At 39.0% G+C, this 25,120-nt stretch overlaps 1 long non-coding RNA gene across 1 annotated transcript in view; it reads right to left on the bottom strand.

The window, feature by feature from the left end:
* Nucleotides 1-12,775: 12,775 nt before the first annotated feature.
* LOC137503218 (uncharacterized) overlaps nucleotides 12,776-25,120 on the bottom strand; it is a 32,899-nt gene continuing 20,554 nt past the window's right edge. Inside the window, exon 2 of the long non-coding RNA XR_011019106.1 lies at nucleotides 12,776-12,912. This is a non-coding gene — a long non-coding RNA (uncharacterized lncRNA). The remainder of the gene's footprint in view (nucleotides 12,913-25,120) is intronic.

Raw genomic sequence — 25,120 nt, forward strand, 5'->3', positions numbered from 1 at the left:
TGTATGCATAAACCGGCTTCAGTGGTAGGGTCATGTGAGGTTAATGGAGGAGGATAGGTTACCTAGGAAAATAATAGACTCTGTTATGGAGGGTAAGAGGAGTAGAGTGAGACCAAGACGACGATGGTTAGACTCATTTTCTTATGATTTAAGGATAAGAGGTATAGAACAAAATGAGGCCACAACACTAGTTACAGAGGATTGTGGCGATATTTAGTAAATTCACAGAGGCTTGCAGACTGAACGCTGAAAGGCATAACAGTCTATAATGATAATGTATGTATGTAATACCTAAGAATGGTAAAAAGCAAAAACACAAGGATGAACAAGAGGAAGAAAGAGATATATCTCCATTCATGCAAGTTTCTCTACTGGGTTGTGTATGAAGTGAAATGTATCTTTGTAGCAAGTTTTTATGACTGGATATTCTTCCTGACATCAACCTCAATCATAGGAGGTAATGATTTGAAATGAATGCATGATGATAATTTTGTGTGGCTATTTCTAGTCGAGTGCAGCTCTTGTAGGGCAGACCGTCTGATGAGGGTGGGCGGCATCTGCCATGTGTAAGTAACTGCGTGTTATTGGGGTGGAGGATAATGGTGGAGAGTTGCAGGGATGTTGGGGACAGCACAAACACGCAGTCCCCGAGCCATTGGAATTAACTAATGAAGGTTAAAATCCCTGATCCGGCCGGGAATCGAATCCGGGACCCCTGAACCGAATGCCAGTACGCCGACCATTCAGCCAACAAGTCGGACAATGAATGATGATAGGAAGGGAGAGGGATGAGACCCAGTTAGCACATAGCCTAAATCCTGTTAGTAGCACCACAGAGTTTGCTCAAGGCTTAACGTCCTCATCTGACAGATGAATCGCCCTCAACCTTCGTTGGAAGGCAGTATTTCCAAATAATACTTTTAAAAAATAACGTTCTGGAGGAAGCTGTTATAGAATAGAATACTCTTATCCTGTAGTTGTGGATCACCTGAAATTGGGGAGAGAGTATTTATTTATTGCAATCCAATGTTTGTATATTCTTTTGATTTTCTTTGATACATTTTTTACTTTTTTTAAATGTTACTACATGAATTCATACTTAAACCCAATAGTGTTTATTACCTCTATTACTTTTCTTACTTCTTTTTCCCCTTTTTTTGCTATATGTTCAACAAAGTTTATTCTATAGTTCATTTCATGTTGAGGAAACAGTATTGCTCTAATGACATGGTTGTAATATCGAACGGTTCTACTCTGCAGCATCACAGAAATACGGTAGCACGAAAATTTTTGAAACTCAGTATTTTCGTTCAAGATAAGAGGGGGAAGAAAATAAGCTGCAAATTAAGCACAGTTTACTTTAGTTTTTCCCTCACCCTCATGAATAAAGTAAATAAATCACTGTATTAATGTTAGAGAAAGAAATCTCACACGTAGGCTAGTAAATCGCAGAGCACACACTCAACACAATACCAGTATGCACTAATATAAGGACTAAGAAACATAGGCGGCTTCTCTACAACAGTAACAAGCTGCCAGGAATCACAGAATAAAGGATTAGCGTTACATGTACCAAAGCGACACAGGAGGAAAATGAAGGAAGGCAACAAAGCAATGGGTTTACCCGCCATTGTGCTTCCTCCCTGTGAATGAGTTTATGAAATAGAAAAGCTACACTACTTATTTTAATAACGCAGGGCAAAAAATGTTTCATAATTTTTTGTTTCTTTCATAATACAATATAAAGTACATTATAATATTCCTTAATCACGAGAAAATGTGGGTGTCTAAGAGGGGGTGTGTTCGCTCCATGTAGTTTCACAAGAGCAGTACTTTCTTAACATGTAATGATCTATAGGACAAGCATGTATCCTACCCATTATCGATTAAATTAGTGTTAGTTTTCAGTAATTTTATTTTGCCACATATATTTTAGAATGCAGAATTTAATAATTTGAAAATTGTATGGAATACTTTCTGTCTATTTTTACTTTATATTTTTTACCCAGATATTTAACCTCTCAATCAATCTCCCTACATGCTCTCAATAGATGAGCCTCTTGCATTGGTTCCCAAGGATTTTTATCATGTTTCTCTCTTCTACTCGTATTTTTATACTGTATATAACCGTTAACCACCACACCATACCTCTTACAACTATATTCGTAAGCCTATCTTACTTTATTGACAACTTTTCTGTAATTTTACAGAATTCTAATATTCTTTTGGTGTTACAGTACATTCTGTCATGATTGTCTGCTTCTTAATATCTTTCACTTTAATAGTTACTTTCACACTCTTCATCTTATTTTCGTTCTGAATCTCTTCATCCCAACAGTCTCCCATTCCTATTCTGTCTTAGCATTTTTTTCTTTTCTTATTTTTTTTTTTTTTTTTTACTTTGAGAAGCTGGTACCAAAAATCAACTCCAGAAGGAAGATGAGCTGATGGATCCCAGAGAAAAGTTGCAAAAGAATAACTTTGCCAGTCAAATAAGGTTTTTTATTTCTTAGATTGTTGAACGCATGTGGTCGTTTAATAATAATAATAATAATAATTAGGGTTTTAGCCCCTACCCAGCTACAGCTCGATAAAGGGAAATGATGATGAATAATTAGGGTTTGGAAGTTTACGACCTAAAAAAGTACAAAATATACAAGCAAACATGCCCTAAAAACTAGCTAAATATGACCTCAAAAAAGGTAAAATATGGGTTAAGCATTTTAGGAATGAACAAATATTAAGAGTATTACTAACATTAGACATGTCAAAAAATGATGAGCAATAAAACAGCAGACACATTTAATCATACAAACTGACAGAGCTCCAGTAAGTAAATTAACCTTTATACCTTCATTCAATATCATAGCCCTCAGTTGTAGTTTGCATTCTATTTTCTTAAAAAATAACCAAAATTGAGGGTTTTTTTTTTTTTTTTTACAAGGTGCTTTACGTTGCATCAACACAGGTAAGTCTTATGGTGACAATTGGCTAGGAAAGGGCGAGGAATGAGAAGGAAGCAGCCGTGGCCTTAATTAAGGTGTAATAATGAGAAACCACACAAATACCATCTTCTGGGCTGCAGACAGTGGGGCTCGAACTCGCTATCTCCCAAATGCCAAAAATGTATCTTTCTCTGAATCATGTCTTCTAAACCTTCTACCTGTTTTGGAAAAAAAAAAAAAAAGAGAGAAATACATCATCTACAGTATTTTGAAATCCAGTGTTTGAAAATCGACGTAGATAACATGTACTGTGTTAACAACGATGCCTCAATTTAAACAAAAATTCTCAAAATATGACCAAAGCAATAAAAATGGCCAAAATATGCAACATAAAATTGCTTTAAATGGGGTCAGGGACCCATCATTCACAGTTATTTTTCAGATTTCCAGAAAAATGACCTCAGGAATGAAATGTGACTTAACATCCAAACCTCAGAATAATAATAATAATAATAATGTTACTGTTCTTTCGTCTCAGTAATTACTTGTACAGTTTCCAGAGTCGTCAAGATTGGCAGGCTGAGAAAGGGAACCTCCTCCTGCCTGGGTTCACTATACTGAGAATAGCAATAACAATTCACAAAAGAGATGAAATTTTTTTAACAATATACTAACTTAAATCATCCCCTACCCCAAGTTTGCAGGCCACTGGCATAGATGACATGTTTAATAGTAGCGAATAACATGTACCAATGTTTATTTACATTTTATATTTATCACCATCAACAGCAGTGATAAGTATCGGTAAAAAATGAAATAGGAGAAATGTCAAGATGTACATGAGTGTACAAAAGCTAGGGTAGGCCCATCTTCTGTGAAGATATTTAGTTTTTAGATCTAAAATCTACAGGAAGCCAAAGATTCACTGCTGTCTACCACCACTGTATAGCTGAAGTACTCCAACCGTATGCGAATACAATCTTACATCGGCCATCCAGCACCATTGTAGAACCGAGGTCCCTGACTGTAGCCGAATGTTGTCTTCCCTATTCCATATACAGTAGTACAGTTGAACCTGACTTATACGTATATCAAGGGGAAGAGAAAAAACTACTTGTAAGTCAGAATTACTTAGAAATCAGACTTACGCAATACATCACATATTTACTGAAAAACCAATGGAATAGACCTACATGTGTAAATCCTTGCAAATAATAAATACATTAAGACAGAAAATATTATTTTGAACTTGGCCCGGCCTAAAAGAAATCAGATAGTTTGGCTTGTTTCACTTTTCTTGCATTAAGAGTATAAACCTCCTTTAGCAAACTTGGTAATGCATTCAAAGCATTTTCACTTCAACTTTTCGCACTGATGGAACGCCTACACACTTCGATTGCACTTTAACACTTCACTCAGTTCAGGTGTCAAGATTCAAGACGTTATCTCCATCTCCAATGTCACTATCGCTTGTAGCTGGTCCATCACCGCCGCGTTGTTGGCATATATCAGCAATCATCTCTTCATCCGGCAGTTCTCCACATACAGCCAGATTGTCATCGAAATGCACAAAAGTATCGAATTCTTTTTTTTATACACCCACCGTTAGCTCATTACCAGACAAAACTTCGTCCCCATAATCACATCATAGAGGCAGCTTCTTCTCGTAAGACACCAGTTTTGCAGGAACGGTTGCTGATTGTGGAGGATGACACCTGCTTCCAGGCAGCCGAAATAAAGTTCATGGCTTGTAGCAAATTAATGGAGAGAGGTTCATTTCCTGCATCACTCAGTGTTATTAAATGTTGTAGAAAATTGCACATGACATCTGAACCCATGGTGCGAGATGAACTTGGCAGTAAAGGTTTGAATTTGTAGATATTCAGTAATGCCACTTCAAAACAGTCCATGAAGGGTCGACCCTGTTAAATCCTAACTCGTATTTGAACTACACTCGCACCAGTGACATTCAATGAATGAGTGAACGCAGACCTTTATGTGCCAAATTCATCGCGAAACTACAGTTTCGAGTGTGTTGCATGTGTTTCAGGTTTTGCATTTATCGAGTCCAAACTCACGCTTGTGCAATTCTGCCTCACCCTTCACAGCTGGTTTTGAATTGACGCTTAGTGAATAAGTGATTTCAATCTCTAACTGCCAAATTTCATCTCAACCCAAAAATATTTTTAAAATGTTATGTGCATTTTTGAGACGATTGTGTTTGTTGAAATCTAACCTATGTTTTGTACTACACTCGTGGCAGGCAACATTCAATGGAAGAGTGTCTGAAATAATTTGAATCTCCATTGCCAATTTCATCTCGAACTTCCACGTGGTTTTGTTGCGGTTTATATGTTTTTTAAGTGATTATGTTTTTGAGCCCTAACTCATGTTTATACAATTTTGACTCACCCTTCATGACCATTTTGTAAACTGACATTGTAATTCACTATTTCATGTTTCTTATTTAATCACACTGATTTAACATCTTGTATAATGTAAATGTCTGCATGCTTACGCATATGCCTATTTCCCACGTTTTGGCTGAAGATGACGCCAAACAGCGTCGAAACTAGTTCCAAGTGTAAATATATGTTGTAAATAAACTTATAACATTTATTTGTATTGAAAAGGTGGACCCTTTTTAAGTTTCCTATCTTACAGGGCAGGACTGACAGTAATAAAGGTGTTGGGTAGTTTGTAGCTCCCCGCAGTCATGGAAGTCTGACTGATCTTTCAAATAACCCCATTTGTTTGAGGTTACCCTTGGATTTACCTACTCCACTCCTCAAACGATTCAGTGCCTTCCAGGTTGTCCATTCCAAATGATGACTGGGGAGTGGAGATTTGGAAGGCACCGCCCAGTCAGAAAGATGCTTCATTTTTGCATGCCATATATCACAATGTGCTGTTCTTATTGGTTTATCCAGAGCCTTGGAGACATTGAGGAAATTTTCCTGGACTTCAGTCTTCTGGGTGGAGGTCATTTACCAAATAACGGGTAGGTATTAGTGAGATCCACCTTTGACCTCTCTTGCCTTGCAAATACTTCTTTCCGAATGTCTGGAGGAGCAATACCAGCCAATCAGTCAAGTTTGTTAGTTGGAGTAGATTTCAGACACCCAGTAACTATTCTGCATTCTCCCTTCACCAGTGGGGCTTCAGGGACTCTCCAGCGTGTGATTGTGGTGCTTTAGTCCAGACCATGCATCATATAATGGACGAATGCCCTCTGCGTGCTTATGGTGGAGACCGAAAAGACTTTGCTGATGTCTCAGTATCCCTAGTGCAGTGGATAAACAATTTAGATATTCATGTGTAATTGTTCCCTACTTACCTTGTATTCTTTGCAGGTTTTTCTTTTGTATAATATTGTATATACTTGTCCATTCTGTAAATTCCATACGCTTAATAATAATAATTAAGGGCTGTATCCACCCGCTTCGTATGGGCTGAGCTGAACCAGACAGGACATGCATACTCAGCCGCAGAGAAACTCAGAGCAAGAGCTGAGGTTCTTAACAAAGTTGGATGGGCTCCACATTTGCTTGAGCCAAGTTTCCGGAGGATCTTATTTTGGGCTGAGACTTTCTGTCCAGAGTTAACACAGTGTTTCTTGTATGTTAAGGTACGATCTCAGGTGACACCCAGGTACCTTGGTGTAAAACAATGCTCCAGTTGCTTACCCTACCACATCATGCACAGCTGCCTGGTAGCTTCTCGATTTCAAAGATGAAATGCACACACCTGGATCTTAGCCAGGTTTTGTAGTAGCCGGTTCTTCTGATAGTACACTGAAAGTTTCTCATGTGCATTTTGAGAGCTGCACTTCAGTGGTTTGAAAGTCATTGCACTGGACCACTAACGCCAGGTCATCGGCATAAATGAAGCTTCTAATATAGGAAGGCCTTGGCTGGTCATTCGTGGACATGTTTATGTTTGCAGACTGGGGATTCGGCAAGCTGAACATGGATTACACTAGCGATTGCACAGAACAGACACTACATATTGTCACTCAGCTGTACTCGGTGACAATCTTAACAGTAAGTGATGGAGGATGGTATTTTGGGCTGAGACTTTCTGTCCAGAGTTAACACAGTGTAAAAATAAGCATTTTCCTCTGATACAGTTATTTATATATATTTTAATACATAACTAGTATCAAAACCAGAGTATTTAAGAAAATACTCATTTTGGTTTAATGTAAACCGGGTGAGTTGGCCGTGTGGTTAGGGGCATGCAGCTGTGAGCTTGCATACGGGAGATAGTGGGTTAGAACCCCACTGTCGACAGCCCTGAATGTGGTTTTCCGTGGTTTCCCAGCCAAATGCTGGGGCTGTACCTAAATTAAGGCCACAGCTGCTTCCTTCCCACTCCTAGCTCTTTCCTATCCGATTGTCGCCGTAAGACCTACTGTATCTGTGTCGGTGCGATGTAAAGCACAATTGTAAAGAAAAAATTAATGCGAGTTACATTGAACTGTAGGCTTATTGTTGGTAATGTACCTATAACCGTTGTCGCAGAGATATAAACACAAAGTAATAAATATTTTTATGACAGTGAATACATTCCTCATTCAAAGAGAGAATAATGACGATGCTCAGGTTACCAAGGAGACTGATAAAGACACAGTTCACACAACAGTTCTGTATAATAAGTCTGGGGTAATAAACTATCCCGTCATCAGTAAAATCATTGTTTATTATCTTTGTACAACATTTTATTGTGAACTAGTATTTAAACCACAGAACGTGTATGGTAAAGAATCTTCATTTTAGTTCAATATTAAAATTACAGTACAATGAATTGTAAACTTATTGCAGTTTAATGGTTGTAATGAAGATATAACAACAGTAATTATTTATTTTTAATTTTTTAGCCATCATAGGACTACTTAGTCAGGTTTATGGAGGTTTTTCTTCTTTTTGTCAGCCCAATAGTGTTTCATCCTTTCTGGACGTAATTTTCTTTCTGCTTCTGGAATCACTCTTCCTATTCTCTGCTTGTTGATTTTTGGCTGTAGTCTAGTGTGTTTATCTTTCAATATGTTGAGTGTATTTGTTTTGTATTTTAAATCTTCTATTGAATATGTGAATCTCTCATGTCTTCTTTAAATTATGTGATCCATCTAATATTCTTCATACTCTTCCATAATTTTTCCATTATTTTTCTAATCGCTGCTACTGGCCACTGCTCAACCTAATTAGTGGCACCAAATCAACTTCATTAGACATACACCACCTAGCACAGCACTAATACAAAAACTACATATGTTTATTTGCCAACTACTCCCTTGGTTAAGCTGGAGCCTCGGTTAAACGCGAGCCTACTGTAGGTAGGTACCGGTACTTTCAAATTCACTATGTTTTTGCATTAAATTTCAAAATAAATGAACCCTGTATTTTAAAATACATTGCAGTTAGTTTCAGTAATTATGACAAATGGTGGTCTCATATCACCAATGTTAGGCCATTCAATTTTTTAAAAAAAGAACCTGACATTTCGTAATGTATACTGAGTCTGAATACTTGAAGCGTTGCGCAGCCGCTGGCCTCCAACACATGCTCGAGTGAAGAGTGGAGTCGGCTGTGACATCACACGCGGTGCTAGGCATACCCATTCTCTTTGGGTACGGCCATAGTGCACCACTTTCTGCTTTATGGCGGCGGGCGAACGGGAAAGAAAAGTTAGTGAAAACGGATTGGGGCGGCCATAGTGCACCCGCCTACTTGCGTTAACCAGCTCAAACCGCTTCTACCCGCTTTAAGAGGAAATAATTATTATTTCTTTTCCCTGCTTGAACTGCTTACCGCCCAACACGCCCGCTCAGTCTGCTGTTTATCTTCCGACTGTGCACGTTGTTCTCACTCTTGCTTTTATAAAATGGAAGCGGATAAAGACATTTTAATCTCCAAAGTATTTCTGAAAAACGTAATTTGGGACAAAAGGTTGCAAGCCCATGCCAATGTTGTTGACAACGCATGGAAGGAAATAGCTGCTGAAATTGGCGTTGAAGACGGTAAGTGAGAAATAGACAGTTCTTTTATTATTATTATTATTATTATTATTATTATTATTATTATTATAATTAACAACACAAATTAAGTCACCATTATTATATCAAACTACATTAGTAGTTACTAAACATTACTGCATTTCACAACAACGTATGTTCAGATTTTTCCTAATTGTTGAATAGTTTTGAACGAGACTTCAGATGATCAGCGAATTATTAACAGTATAAAACTAAGTAAATAACCAATCGATAAACTAATAATTTTGTTTGTTTTCTCGGATGGGGTTCTGCGGAAAAATTGGAAGTATCTGAGAGACCAATTCGCCATAGAAAAGGGAAAGTTCCCTCCCTGTCGTTCAGATGATGTTGGCAGTCATCCAGAATCCAAGTGGGCATATTCTGAATCACTGATGATTTTAGTGGGCATCGTCAACTCAAGAACTACATCGAGTAACTTGAAAAACAGTAAAACTCCAGCTCATCAGGAAAATGAGCATTCTGAAATGGTTGCTCACACTGCTGCTGTGTGTGGAATTGGACTTACGGAAGGTGTTCAGGAAGTGGAAACACAATACACAGCAGGTTGAAACCATAGGCTTGCCAAGAAGAAGGAAGCGAGACGAACTAAGTTCAAAGTATAACCAGAAAATGTTACTGATTGAGGAAAAAAAAGCTTCTTTGTTGGAAAGCATCATACAAGAACACAGATGTGACGACAATGATGATGCATTGTTCTTTCGAAGCCTGTTGCCTTATGTAAGCAAAATACCGCAACATTACAAACTGCGATTCAGAAGTAGGGTTCAGCAATTAGTTCATGAGTTCGTTTACCCGAGTACCCAGGATATTCCACACATTCCCAGCCCTAATTCCAGTCATGGTGGTACTTCATACTCAAATGAACAGACCGTTCAGACTGCACTTCATGGTGATACATTTGAGACATTGTGCACTGCGTCAAACGAAACTGTTTGGTGAATTTATGTTACATTAAAAAATGTAATGCTAAACATTTTCATTAACATTTACTTCGTATTCTTTCTCTAATAAAATTAGTTTTGAAAAAATGTACTTTTAATGCTTCCACTATCAAATTATCATTGAAATTAAATGTTTTTTATTTTGTAAGTAGATTTACGTTGCATCGACGCAGATAGGTCTTATGGCAACGATGGGACAGGAAAGGTCTAAGAGTGGAAAGGAAGCGGCCGTGGCATTAAGGTACAGCCCCAGCATTTGCCTGGTGTGAAAATGGGAAAACACAGAAAACCATGTTCAGGGCTGCTGACAGTGGGGTTCGAACCCACTAATCTCCCGAATACTGGATACTGGCCGCACTTAAGCGACTGTAGCTATCGAGTTCGGTAATTAAATGTTTATAACTATTGTTATAAAATCATGTTAAAAATTACCACACCATCTCATTTTCTCTTTTGTATAAATAAAACAATCAAAACTACTTTCCTCAAAGTTACCAAATGTATCACCAGAATTTTCTGTTGATGAAAGTTACACCATCCTTTTATTATCCGGTATTCGATTTTGTTTAACATGTAGCCTGTTTATCCATTCGGAAATATTCGTAAATTTTCTTGGGGTAAGCTTTCAGTATGGTATTCCCCTACTTTAAAGCGAGTTCTGTTCATTTCGTACCGGGCGAGTTGGCCGTGCGGGAAGCGTTGATCTATGGACGTACCCTTTGGCGCTAGGTGGTGATGAATCCTGCTCCCCCCAACGACTTTTTGTGCTCTACAAAATCTACAGAGATCAAAGAGGATATGTGCTCAACGGATTATGAATATGTACCTAGGTACACTCAACTGCAAAAGAAGTGACTATCGCAGAAGACGAATTTCTTTCAAAATTCCCTGTTTGAAATAGGATGAACATATTGTCCACATTATCATCTCTTCGGCCTCCGGCTAAACACAGTTTACGATTATCTTAGCGTTTAGAGAATATATACAATGAAATATTTCTTTGCTGGCCAATTTTATGTTGTTGCGCGTATAGTACATGCCAATGCCTGCATGAATCGCGCCACTTCACGTATCATCTGATGAGCTGGAGACCAGCTGTTTTGTACTCGCCGTACATGTGGTGCGTGGCAGCGATTGTTGCCATTCTTCGGATAGTTGCGTTGAATTCATTTGCTATCCGGGATACCGGTATTGTATTTTGTACAATGCGTTTAAACCATTGCTGGAGCTGGGTTATGGAGTTGTTAAGTTTTCCATTTTGTTGGGAGGATCTTCTTTTCGTGTGGTTAACGCTAATTCAGATGTGGTATGCTTTCTGGCCTACGGCATTTAGGTACATATACAAGTCTGATGAACCTGTATACCTATCTGACATACTGTTTGCTTCTTATAAATCAGATTCGTGATTTATTTATTATTAGAAGGTCCGTTCATTTTTCAAGAATACGGTACCTCAAAGAACTGAAACTGGACGTTGTAACAGTGTTTTTCTTCTAGTCATCTTAAGGGCAGGAAGTTTGGAAGACGAATATTAGAAACAAGCAGCAACCTACAAGAAATGCGCAAGAACATATGCGGAGCTCTGTTAGTGAGTTCGTGAAAGGGTGTTTCATGTAATATGGTAAATATCGAACTGTTTAGGTTATGTCATTGAAACATAAAAAGGAATTGATTATTTCTGGAAATATATAGTTTCAATCCAAGAGAACATCCCTAAATCCACGATGCTTTGTTCTCTAGTCATAATTGATAAGGGACAATCTTTGAAGTGGCTGTGCTGAGTGTGTCAAGATGATTTTGGTAACACAACAGATCATAAGGAGCTTAATGTCATAACCCTAACCCCTAATCTGTAAACTAGTTCTTTTGAAAAATGTAACTGTATCTTTTTAATTAAATCCAGTTAAAATTAGTTTGCAGCTGTCTGATAATGGTGAATGAATTAAGTTACGTTGTTGGAGTTCTTTCAGGCGACTTAATGCACTACTGGCCTTAGTTAAGTTGGCTTAATTCTGTAAATTACTTAGCATCACAACAATATATTATTATTATTATTATTATTATTATTATTAAATCTTGCCAAATTTGCATATGAAAGCAAATCATTGATCATAATAATCTCCTTCTTTCCTATTCCAGAAGGTGAGAGGAAGTGATGAACCAACTTCAAAAGTAAAAGTTTCTTGAACAATGACAATATAAGTAATTATTTACCACAATTCTGAGCAGAAATATAGAAGGTTTGAAAAGGAGCAGGCACCATGTACATATAGGCCTTAAAATGAGAAATTATTTACAATATTTACATGGATTACTTAACTAATACTGTGCATTATATAATTTTTCACAGCTCGTTCGTTCTATTTTCAGCTAATCGTTCACTCCTTCCTGTGCTCACGTACTTCCTTTCACTCTCCCAGCCTGCCTTTCACTCATCCCCACCACACACATACAGACACATGCAGTAGTTCCATTAAATTACATTTTTCTGAAATTTTGAAAGAGGCAAGTTCTTGACATCCCCCCGACAGCCAGTTCGCTTTTGCAGAGTGCCAATAAAAGGACTTCTGAAATGCAGGAAAAGAAGGGTAACTCCTTCGCCTCTATGAGCGGAGCGGTGAATGCGTGACAGATGCTGGAAAGGATCAATGCCTACAGAGGCCAATGGAGTACACAGAATTTTTTGGGGTAGGGTGGGTCATTATTAAGATTGTTCACAGTTGACATTATATGTATTTTAAATTTTGTGTATCATTATTTATTATACTAATGTTCAAATAGAACATATTCATAAATACCATAATAAAAAAATCTTCCAAACATATATATATATATTTTTCATGGCCTTAAGCAGGGAGAACACCGCATCCGTCCTGCTCGGTTCAGTTCAGTTTGGTTTCCCTCGTATCCGTTCGCATCAGTTCGTCTGCCGCACGTATCTTCCATCACTTTCGGAAGCTGTCGGTCAACCCTACTTGGAACAGCACATGTAAATTTTTATAGCAATATCAAGCTGTTTGTCCGAAGGCAGAGAAATCAAAGCCTGTGAAGAAGAAGAGAAAATAAAGAAGATTTTGGCTACATGAAATAAATTTAAAAAGGAAACGGTGTGGTGAATATTACCTTCACTTTCCAGACTTGCTACATGATGAGGACAAATTCTTTAAATATTTCAGAATGCCAAGCTCCAAGTTTTTGAGGTGCTAAGTAGTCTACCTCTCCAAAAAAATGAATCAAATTTCAGAAAACCATGATTACTTGGTGAGAAACTAGCAGTAACAATAAAGTAACTAATGATTTCCTTTCATATAACAAGATTACATGATGACAGTATGTAGAATGGCATAATGCTATAAATCAGTGTACCGTCTGTGAGATGAGTAAAAATTTGCAGTTCATATACCATCGCTAGAGCATTAATTTCAGATTTAAATTTGCAACAGAGGATTAGAAGATCTAACAGTTTCTTCCACAGCTTCAAAAAACTTATTTTAGGGAATCCATGGACTTTCTATCCACTTTTGCAAGTTTGGAATTTAAGAAATTGTCCAGCACATCGGCCACAGAGGTTTTTTTCCACCTCTTTCTTTGCATAGAAGCAGTGGACGGAGTTGCTACCTCACTATCACTTCTTGTCGATTCACCTGATCTTGTCCTTACCATATCACGATATCAGAATGTCTGTTTATGATTTCAGTCAGCAGTTCTTCATTGATCGCACTCGTTGAACTCAACTAAAACAATTCGACAGAGGCTCGCAAGGTGGTCTACTTTCCGTCTTCTGTCAACTTTGCTTGTGAGAGCAAGCTCTCATGAACGGATGGTGGGGGAGAAATGCTGAAAAGTGCGAAACTGAAACAGTGGTTGCCTGGACATTTGGCTACACGTTGACATAATATCCAATGTCAGTGGAATGGAAGCAGTGTGCTCCCTGCTTTAGGCTACAAGTTTGAAACATCTGTTTCATTTTGTATGATAAAAATATTTTACCAGTGTCACATGCCATTAGGCTCACAATAATCATATATTTATTCAATGTTTATTTGTTTATACAATAGGTAAGACAATTTTCATAGCAGTCGCTTAATTGCAGCCAGTATTCGGGAGATAGTGGATTCGAACCCCACTGTTGGCAGCCCTGAACATGGTTTTCCGTGGTTTCCCATTTTTACACCAGGCAAATACTGGGGCTGTACCTAATTAAGGCCACGGCCGCTTCCTTCCCACTCCTAGCTCCTTCCTGTCCCATCGTCGCCATAAGACCTGTCTGCGTCGGTGCGACGTAAAGCAACTTGTACAATTTTCATAACAGAAAAATCCATGGAACCAAGCAAATATATTAAAATAAATTTAACTGAACAAATTAAACCTGAATAAATGATAGTGAAAGGTTAATGAACTAAACGGAGGGAGAGTGCTAATTAAGTAACATTTATTCAGTTTAACTTCATGGGCACCGTGTTGAATTGCGAATTTTACTTCTCTACCAGCTGTAACCTAAGACATATTGAAACATATTTTCATGTGCCATCCTTGACTCAACCATATGACAGCTTCCAATAGAGGAACCTCTCAGCACTTTCAAGGCAATTACCGAGTAAAGTTTTAACGGGTAGCATTAATGAAATGTGATTTTAACACGACGTAATGCATCCAAGGATTTTAGGTATCACTGAAGAGCTCTATTTTAATTCCGTTTTATATTTACGTGGTATGCACATTGTTCATTTCAGGATCTCTGGATGCATTTAATACCTTTTAATGTCATTTGTGTAAGTTTGTACATTTATTTTAGTTATTGGTTGTACAGATTTGTATTATGGCTGATGATGGTCAGCCAAGGCCAAAACTAGTTCCTCCACTAATAAATGTAATGTAAACATTCGGTAATATAGTATTGAAAAGGTGGACCATTGCTGACATAATTTTTGTTATTATTGAGATGACCTATATCGTGACATAAAATTAGCTTGTCAAGTACATAATGTTGTTGAAGAGTTCACAGGATTCCTGATGTTCTGCATGCTGTTCTAATTCAAAACAGTTGTTCCATGTGTGCATGAAATGAAACGAAATGACATGTCGTATGGCTTTTCGTGCCGGGATATCCCAGGACGGGTTCGGCTGGCCAGGTGCAGGTCTTTCTATTTGACACCCTTAGGCAACCTGCACGTTGTGATGAGGATGAAATGATGATGAAGACAACACATACACCCAGCCCCCGTGCCGTAGGAATTAACCAATTAAGGTTAAAATCCCCAACCCGGCCGGGAATCGAACCCGGGACGCTCTGAACCGAAGGCCAGTATGCTGACTGTTCAGCCAGCAAGTTGGACCATGTGTGCATTATTGCCTCTTAGATGAAGTCTTGATTTCTTTGTTCAGTACCTTCAGCCTATCCTCACTGTCTTCATCACACTCCCATTTCTCCTGCCCTCAACCAAAGCTAGTGTACTTCTGTCACCTTGTGCTTCTACTTTGCAACTGATGTTGGAGTGCATTTCTCTGCAGCTTTCCCAATCCACCTGTTGTCTTTTAGCACCCTTACACATGAGCGCTTTTTCTGTTGTTTTCGACCACGTAAAGTGGTTCAAGTATGGTCATTTGTCGCCGCGTTTGCTGTAACCATATAATGCAGTAGGAAGATTGCTTCCCCTTTACAGACAAACGTTTTCTCGACCATACATAAACCACTGTCCCCAGTTGTAGCCGACCACAGCCCAACTGCAGCGTTTTCCTTTTCACCGGGCGACATTTTGGCCACATCGTGACGATGGCGACAAGTTCCGGCTGGCATTTATCATGATGAAGCATTTTGACACGGGTACGTTTATTGCCAAGATTAAAGATCAACCCGCCGTATGGAACTACAGTAGTGACGTGTATAGCAACAGAATTGAGAAGGTCAGAGCATGGGAGAAGATTTGTGAAGTTTTTCACAGTAACTTCCAGGAGTTAAGCACAAAGGAGAAAAATGCAGTAGGTAAGATTTAGGCCTCCACATTATTTACTTTAAAAATGTTTAAGTATTCTCACATATTCTAGTAGGTTTAAAGCTAGTAGCAGTAATTGCTAACTTCAAACATACTTGACATATAAACTCACTGTCAACAAAATTTCAGTCCTTCCTGACAAGTGCATTTTGTTCAAATGCTTCTCCATTGCCAGACAACTTCCCGCTTGGCAGACTCAAAGTAATTAGCAAATTCCTCATGCGTAGTGTTTACAGCTTTTCTGTTTATAGTGGGCAGTCTCTCGAGTGCAGGAATCTTTCACAAATTATGCAATTATGCAATACATAACATGCCTTAACTATATCATCAGCAAAACCAGTTGACACATTTAGTGGCGTATGAAACACTCTCCACTTCTTTGCTAGAATCCCAAAAGTGCTTTTTAATGTTCTCCTAGCACTAGATAAACTATAGTTGAAGACCTTTTTCTTTGTAGATTAATTTTTCCTTGCATATAGACGTAAAAAATTTCTCGAAAGAGCAAATCCCTCACCCCTGATTATAACAAATGGTAAAGCTATTCCATTCTCTTTAAGTGGTTTGGAGTTCGGAGGATCAAGTTCATTATTTTGCATTTTATGAAAAATTGAACTGTTAGAACAAACTGATGAGTCTGAGGACCTCCCAAAGGATCTTATGTCAACATAAACAAAGTTATAGTTTGAATCGGCAAAGGCTAAAATATTTAAAGAAAGGAAATGTGTGTGATTAAAAAAGAATGACCCACTCTCTGTTGGGTTTAATACATCTATAGCTCCAAGACAGTCAGGAAAATGGGCTTGTTTTTCAAAATCTGATGCAATTTTCAGCTAGTATCTTTGTTGGGAGCTGGAATTTGTACTGTGAATGACCAAAGTTCCACTTGCCGAAGTAAATTACTCAACACGCGATGAAGCTGGCTGGACCACATTTGACATAGGCTTTAGCCACAAAATGTGGTCATACTACAGAAGTGGTCGGGCCGGCGACAAAGAAGCGTATTTTTGTGGTCGACAACGGCGACAGAAAAACGCTTGTGTGTAAGGGTCCTTAGCCAAGTCTCATTGATATCATGGGTGGTCTGTATTCAGCCTGTAGAATGTATTGTTACTCTTAACAGAACTTGTTAAACATATCTTTGGTCTCTGTTCTCTCATTTTGGTTGAATGGTGTTTGAGTGCACATGTGGCTTTGAGTAATTTGTGGTCTAAACAACAATCGGCTCCTGGCTTCTCTTTTAAAATGCTCACAGATGTTTGCTACCTCCTTCTCACCAGTACAAAATCAATCTGGTTTTTGTATTATTTGTTGGGAATTGTCCGTGTGGATAATCGACGCAAGTGATTTTGGAACAGTGTCCATAATCACCAGACTGTAATCAGTCACAAACTATAATGCCTAGTTTACACAATGCTAGTTGGTGAGACAATTGTTGGCGACAGTTGTCCTCTAATGATTGCAAAACAGTCGCTGGCCAGTCCAGTTGAACGAGAACCCGTGCACACGAGAAAGTTATTGCCATGCCAGTAGATGACGAGAAATGGCTGTGCGTGCAGCGTCTGTAGTATTCCATGAGGAATTAAATTTATTTTGTAATTATACATGCCAGAAATTCATTGCTGAGACACGCATTGTTTTGACCTCAATCACATCGAATCCTTGAATGTTAATTTTATCGGTAATCTCAGAAAGTGCCCCTTGACGAGTATTTTTTGTCTTTGTACAGGTCTTCGTGCTGGTCCCACAAATATCGTTCCCTACAGCTCAACAAATTTTACGTTAGTATCGCCATCCCACTTTTGAGCCATAATTACGCAAACAGCTTACAAATAATTTAAAACTTTAAGTATTTAAATCGTCAAGACCATGCAGGCAGCTGCACCTGTCGGTTGAGACAAGCGAACTGGCACATAATATACGGCTACTGGCCTGTCACGCTCACATTGCACCAACTATCCTGACAATACTGAGCTCCGGGTGGTGGGGGTTGCAGCTGGGCCCAGTTGGTTCTCCGCAGTCTATTCTTGGATACAGTCGATTGCCTGGGCAATTGCCTAGACAACTGGACTGGAGTGTTCACATGATGCCAATAACTGTAAGCCAGTTAACTGTCTTCTGACAATTGTCTCATCAACTGGCATCATGTAAACTAGGCATAAGAAACAATCTCCCCTATTGTTCCTCTTCCCTTACGCAAATTGCCCAATAATTCCTTCTGGGATTCTGTCAAGTTCCTCACCTATCTTATTGTAGGTCTCTTCTACATCTTCATCTATCAGGCGAGTTGGCCATGCAGTTAGGAGCTGTGAGCTCGCATCTCGGAAATAGTGGGTTCGAACCCCACTGTCGGCAGCCCTGATGATGGTTTTCCAGGTTTCCGATTTTCAACCAGGCAAATGCTGTACCTTAATTAAGGCCATGGCTGCTTCCTTCCCATTCCTAGGCCTTACCTATCCCATCATCACCATAAGACCTATCTGTGTCGGTGCGATGTAAAAAAACAAACCATCTTCATCTGACATGTCTGAGGTGCATGAGTAAACTATTATTGTACGGAAGTTCTCTGATTTAGCCTATATGGACATCTTTATTAGACTGTCATTACAGGATGTGTTCATTGTATCTTCATAACGAGGATCGCCCCTCCATTCTTCTTTGTATCCTGACCTCCTAATATATAAAACCCCGTAATGTTCTGTAGTGAAGTGTCCTTGGTCCTGCCAGTGTGTCTTGGCTGTGCCACAGATGTTGATTTTCTCCCTTAAGAACTGTCATTCCAGGATGTGAAGATTACTAGTCAGTAGGAGGCTTCTAACATTCCTTCAGGCTTGCAGCTTCTCTCTCCGGTATTCGGGAGATAGTGGGTTCGAACCCAACTGTCGGCAGCCGTGAAGATGGTTTTCCGTGGTTTCCCATTTTCACACCAGGCAAATGCTGGGGCTGTACCTTAATTATGGCCACAGCCGCTTCCTTCCCATTCCTAGACATTTCCTGTCCCATCGTCGCCATAAGACCTATCTGTGTCAGTGTGACGTAAAGCAACTTGCAAAAAAGAAAAAGAAAAGCTTCTCTCTCCTTCCAGTAGCAGATTTTGCATGTAGTGCCTGATCACTCACACTGCCCAACCTGGACTTGGTACAGCACCAGTTGCTAGGTGGAGTGCATGGCAACATCAAGTCTTTTTGACGTATGCATATGAGTTAATAGACTTTTTAATAATAATGTTATTGGTTTTATGTCACATTAACTACTTTTATGGTTTTCAGAAATGCTGAGGTGCCAGAAATGTTTATCCCACAGGGGTTCTGTTACACACCAGTAAATCTGCCAACACGAGGCTGATGTATTGGAGCACCTTCAATTGCCATTGGACTGAGCCGGGATCGAACCTGCCAACTTGAGCTCTGAAGGCTAGTGTTGTACCGTCTGAGCTATTCAGCCCGGCACTCAGTTTGTTTCCCCTTGCCTACTTGATCCTATGCCACTGACTAGAGTAGTCCAGTTCATCTGCCTCTAACGAGGGAACATCGACAATGGTTAAGTTGACATAGATGTTGATTCCCATAGGGACCAACTACATTGGTAATGGTTAAGTCTCCAATCGTGATGAAACTTGGAAAACACATTAAGGTACATGGGAAAAAGATGTCAGCATCAATTTTGGGTAATGTCATTGAGCATGTCAAAAATTATTTTTCATCTTCACGCAAATCACGGAAGTCACGGTGAAGAAGGTCCGCTGAACTTTCGGGAGCTGCAGCTATTTGACGCAATTGAGGGTGAGTGTTAAGCAGTCAACCGTTTTCAGATAGGTTTTGATGCTCACGAGATGTCACACTGCGTGACATAGGCCGCAGCAATGTAGATTGAAGCGTGGTCTTTTGCTCTGCATGTGGAATTTTAGGTTTTAATTTTCAGCACTGGATACTTTTTGACATGCTCAATGACATTACGCTTAAAGAATCATCGCAGACATTTTCATAAACATTTCCCAAAAGTAAACTGATAAATACAATGTGGCAATTACAAAGGAGAGCTGTGAGGAAGGCTGATAGAGTACGCAAAGTGTAGCACCGGTCCCGTTCAGCAGCTAAGCAGACGGGCAGGCGCAGGGAGAAGGGAAACGTGCAGTGGGGAACCAGAAGGATGGGGGAAGGGAGGAGGTGTAGAGGTGTGGCACGAGACAGGCTTAGTTTTGGCCAGCAGATATTCACATCTGTTTGCACGGAACTTGAAATGTCGCTACTTTTAGGCCCTTTAATTAACGCTCCAATGAATATCAGCCCCCAAAATTGATGCTGACATCTTTTTTACTTGTACCTAAATGCATTTTCCAAGTTTCATCGCAATCGGAGACTTAACGATTACCAATATAGTTGATCCGTTATTAGGCCCGTATTCACCAACGTCGGTAACTTTGGCTGTTATCTTAGATTTCCAAAACTCGGATAATGTTATTATCTCGGATAACGGTTGCTTCCGTATTCACCACAGCATTTATTATCTCGGTTTACGAAACCCAAGATTTCCTTGCAATGTGAATTTGAACGTAGAATTTTTCATACTGCCGCACGGGAAACAAATGACTACGCACTGCCGCCATTAGCGAAAATATACAAGTTGTTGAGTGTTTTGGAAGTGTTTGAGATATTATTGCTGTTTTTCGTAATTTTCTCGTCAATCATGTCCGCTTGTGAGCTGCAGAAACGAAGGAAGAAGCCAAATATGACGTTCCACGAGAAGGAAATGTTAATCAATTTGGTGGCTGAGAACATTCATGTAATTGAAAATAAGAAAACAGATGGTGTAACGACGCAGGTGAAGAATGATAGGTGGAGAAAAATTGCCATTTCGTTTAATTCCCAAGGAAATGAGTCTGTTCGGGACGCTGCAAATTTGAAGACAGTTTGGGAGAACATGAAGAAAGCTGCCAGGAAAGCATCAGCGGACAGAAAAATGGAAGTGTTGAAAACAGGTGGGGGCACTAATACGTTTATTAAAAGTGACCCTATTCTGGAAAGAGTAATCGAGCTGATTCGCCCTTCAGTAGAGGGAATGAAGAACCCGTACGATGGCGATAGTGAACCATTAGAGGTGACAACTGTGAGTGATAGGGAACCATTAGAATTAACTATGGACATTGGTACCAGTAATGTAGTTGTTTTGGAAGAGGGGTGTGGGGAATCTAATATGGAGGCTGAAGCAGTGCAGTTGGATTGGAGCGACTATACTTCAAATATGCTAAAGTCTTCAATACATCCAGCTCTGAAACCGACTACAAGCTGTAATGGAAGTGACTCCCATAAAGTGAGCAGTGTAGACTTCAACATTTCCCCAGCCCCTCCAGTGTCAATTTCTCCAAGGTGGGCTAAGCGTAGAAGGCCAACGCTTAGCAGATCAGAAGAACCCTTGGCAAAAGTCCACAAATTAAAAGCTGAGGCGATAACAAAGTGCACGGAGGAAGCAACGCAGGAACACTTGTGGAAACAGGAGCTTCACTCTCTTCGTTTAGAGCAAGAGAGAGTAAAGCTGAAAATTGAACAAGTCAGACTTGAGAGGGAGTATGAACTTCTGAAGCAAGAGAAAATCAAAACAGAATTGTTGGTGAAAAAACAGTAAAATGAGTTCAGCTGTGTTATGTGTTTTTAGTTATTTTGTGTGTTGCTTCTTATTTAATTCTTGGTGTGTTTTAGTTATTTACTTTGTGTGTTTCTTATTTAATTGTGTTTTTTCTTATTTAATTCTGGGTGTGTTTCTTGTTATTTGTTTCCTTAATTGTACAGAGAAACAGAAAATACATAAATATTATAGGCTATTCTAAAAAAAAAAAAAATCTGAAAAATTAATCTTCCCAGTTTCGCTATATAATACTGTCATATGTAAGAACAAACTAAACTAACATCATTATGTAACATTTGTTCTTGTACAATACCACAGCATTCTATAAAGTACCAGGTTGGACTACACATTGATGCAACCTCTCACTGATAACTTGTTGGCCAGCTGGCACTTGCATTCTGCTGCTGTTGCTGCTCGTAAATAATTCTCTGCTATCATGATTAGAGAAATAACTCACTAATGTCATAAGCAACAAATTGAATGCTGTTTAACATAGCACTGAAGGCACACATTATTAATTTATTTGAATAGCCTGATGAAATATTTTTTCAGGCAATTGCATTCTATCCTACTTGGTCGAAATATAGGTCATGCCGAGACACATACTGTTTCACTGTTCTCCATTTAGGCCTAACTAATTTAAGAAATGGAACAAACTGAATTTGTACAAGAAGTAGCTAAATCCAAACACCATAGGCATTAAGATAAATTCTTACCTTAAACTTACCTGATGTTGGTTATTTTTTCATGATAATTCTAATCTCAGTGCTACTGTAGAAATTTCTTTAATATAGCCTACAAGTGTTGGACACGCTGAGAAAATGGAACAGTTTAAGCCTCACAAATTATTTGTTCATCATTTCTTGACCTTATAGTAATTTACCATAATAAGGTAGTGAAGGCATTAGTGATGAGGGGCAGCTGGAATACTAGTTAAGAATGTGGAAAATGTAATTAGCTGTTCTAACATACTTTATTTACATATTAATCAACTTCAGAATGACACAACAACAACAACAACATAGTAACCAAATATTAATAGACACTTTTAAGCCTCAAAAATCATTTCAGCAAAACTTAAGTAGGAAAAGTGACTTTTATTTTAGAGCTAAGGGTTCATTATCCAACCTCACAAAATACACTATATTTGCTTTTGTAACCTAACATAGTGTGTCATTTTCAGTATTGCTGACATCATTAGCCATTGCTTTTCTTGCTTGTTTTTGTTTTCACTGAAATTTATGCAATTCCTAGAATTTGACATAGATGTCATTACCAACTAATGGCTCAATAAAACCTCCTAAATCAACAAATTAATGCACTCACACACACACACACACACACACACACACACACACACACATACCGAAAGAAAGTATGCTTATGCTGAAAATAATTTAGATAACCTTTCTAACCCCTAACAACTTGATTCATGCTGTACAGAAACCAACGGTAAAAAGTTATATTCATCTCACACCTGTGCACACATTTCCTCAGTTGCTAGCAGTTCTTATGAACAACGTACATCCCTAACAAGAAATGAACACCCAACAGTATGTGCAAGTTGTGCAGGCTGGGATGCACTGTGTTATTTTTTAGCATCATTTCTTGATAAGATTATAATAAGTTATACAAAGTACTGCAAAAAAAGTGGGAAATATTTTCTTTTATTGAAGTGACAGTTATCATTTCTCAACCTTGTTTAATGTGTGACAATATTTATAAAATGGAGTTATCAGCATGTTTTGAATCATAATACAATATATTTTCGACCACATGTACATATAGTGACATCAGATAGTTGCTTCGTTTTAATAAGTTCAGTAGTACAGCAAGGAGGAACTGATGTAGTTTACGCTTTGTAAAAATATACTTTGTGCAAGCACCATCCTAACTGCAGAGTCATTTCTGGGAATACTTGGACACCTCTATTTAACACACAGGCTACGTGCATACATCTTCAATATAGACTGTTATGCCTTTCAGCAGTCAGTCTGCAAGCCTCCATAATCCTCTTATTCTTAACTAACTGTGGACTCATTCAGTTCCATTCCACTTGTACTTAAATCATTAGAAACTTAATCGAACCATCGTCGCCTTATTTACCTTCTACAACTTTTCTTCTTCTTCTTTTTTTTTTTTTGCTTTACGTTGCACCAACACAGATAGGCCTTAGGGTGACGATGGGACAGGAAAGACCTAGGAATGGGAAGGAAGCGGCCGTGGCCTTACGGTACAGCCCCAGCATTTGCCTGGTGTGAAAATGGGAAACCACGGAAAACCATCTTCAGAACTGCCGACACTATATCCTGGATGTAAGCTCACAGCTGCGCTGCCCTAACCACACAGCCAACTCACCCAGTTTCTACAACTCTTACCCTCCAGGACCGAGTTAGAGATCTAACATGGTGTGCCTTGGATGATGTCACAATTCAGTAAACAGTGCAGGCAATGTTGGTGCATTAATGTACACAGTACAAACATTGTATTTTATGTTTGAGACTGGCCAAAAGTTGAATTTGATTTGCACAACAAGGAAAGGAAGTCTGGAGCATAAGCCCCCAGGTTAGCTGCCGTGAAGCAGCCTCCAGCCCTCTATTATACCCTGTACAAAACCACTGGTCTGCTCTGGATAGGCCAATGGTCTGGTTACATACCAGTTTCAAAGCCTAGCTTCCAAAAATATACTCTTGCTGGTCAATTGCTTGAAGTTGCAGGTACATTTCTTCTGGCACAAGAAAATTAATTTTGTTCCTGACACTTCCAGACATCTGGCACACGTTGCACAACAAATGAACAGGCCTAAGTTTATTAACCTATGACTTATTAAAAAGTCTATGAATTTCACTTATCACTAGTTATTGTAAATATGTCAGAGATTCAGTACAAGCCACGACAATTTTAAACTGGGCGCTTCACTTATTTTGACCCAATGTGGCCAGACATGATGCGAGCTCTATCAGAGACAACAGCAAACTTGTCTTCATTACAGCCAGGCAATATCAACAAAGAAAATGGTCGCATTCCCTACATTTACACAGTCTTGGATTTACTTATTCTGTGTAAGAAAGAATACTTCTAGGTGGGGGTTTGTGCATCCTGACTAGCATAAAGGAAGGATCTCTCCTCGCTGCTACTTCTGGTACCACTTCGCATAATTTTTACATGATTTTCCTGTATCCTAAATAAGCGGTACCTGCCATTTCATGAAATAAGTTATCTACCAAACTGACCATTTGTCTTTCCAAACTGTTAGACAGCCTTATGGTTCAAGTTCAGTATTCAATAACATGTATGTCCAACCCTTGTCCTGTTCCTCTATGGAGTCTGGTATGATGCGAGATGAATCTTCGTAGCAAGGTTTTCATGGCCGGATGCCCTTCCTCCCATCAGAGGAGTTAATGAGATATGATGAAGTGTATGGCGTTTAATATGATAGTAGGAAGGGAAAGGGTGAAACCTGGTGCTGGTACATACTCTACTACTCCTGTCGACTAGCACCACAGGGTCTCCTCAAGGCTTTACATCCGCATCCAATACACAAATCGCCATCAACAGCGTCATATG

This window comes from Anabrus simplex, chromosome X, assembly GCF_040414725.1.
Source record: "Anabrus simplex isolate iqAnaSimp1 chromosome X, ASM4041472v1, whole genome shotgun sequence".
Lineage (NCBI taxonomy): Eukaryota > Metazoa > Arthropoda > Insecta > Orthoptera > Tettigoniidae > Anabrus > Anabrus simplex.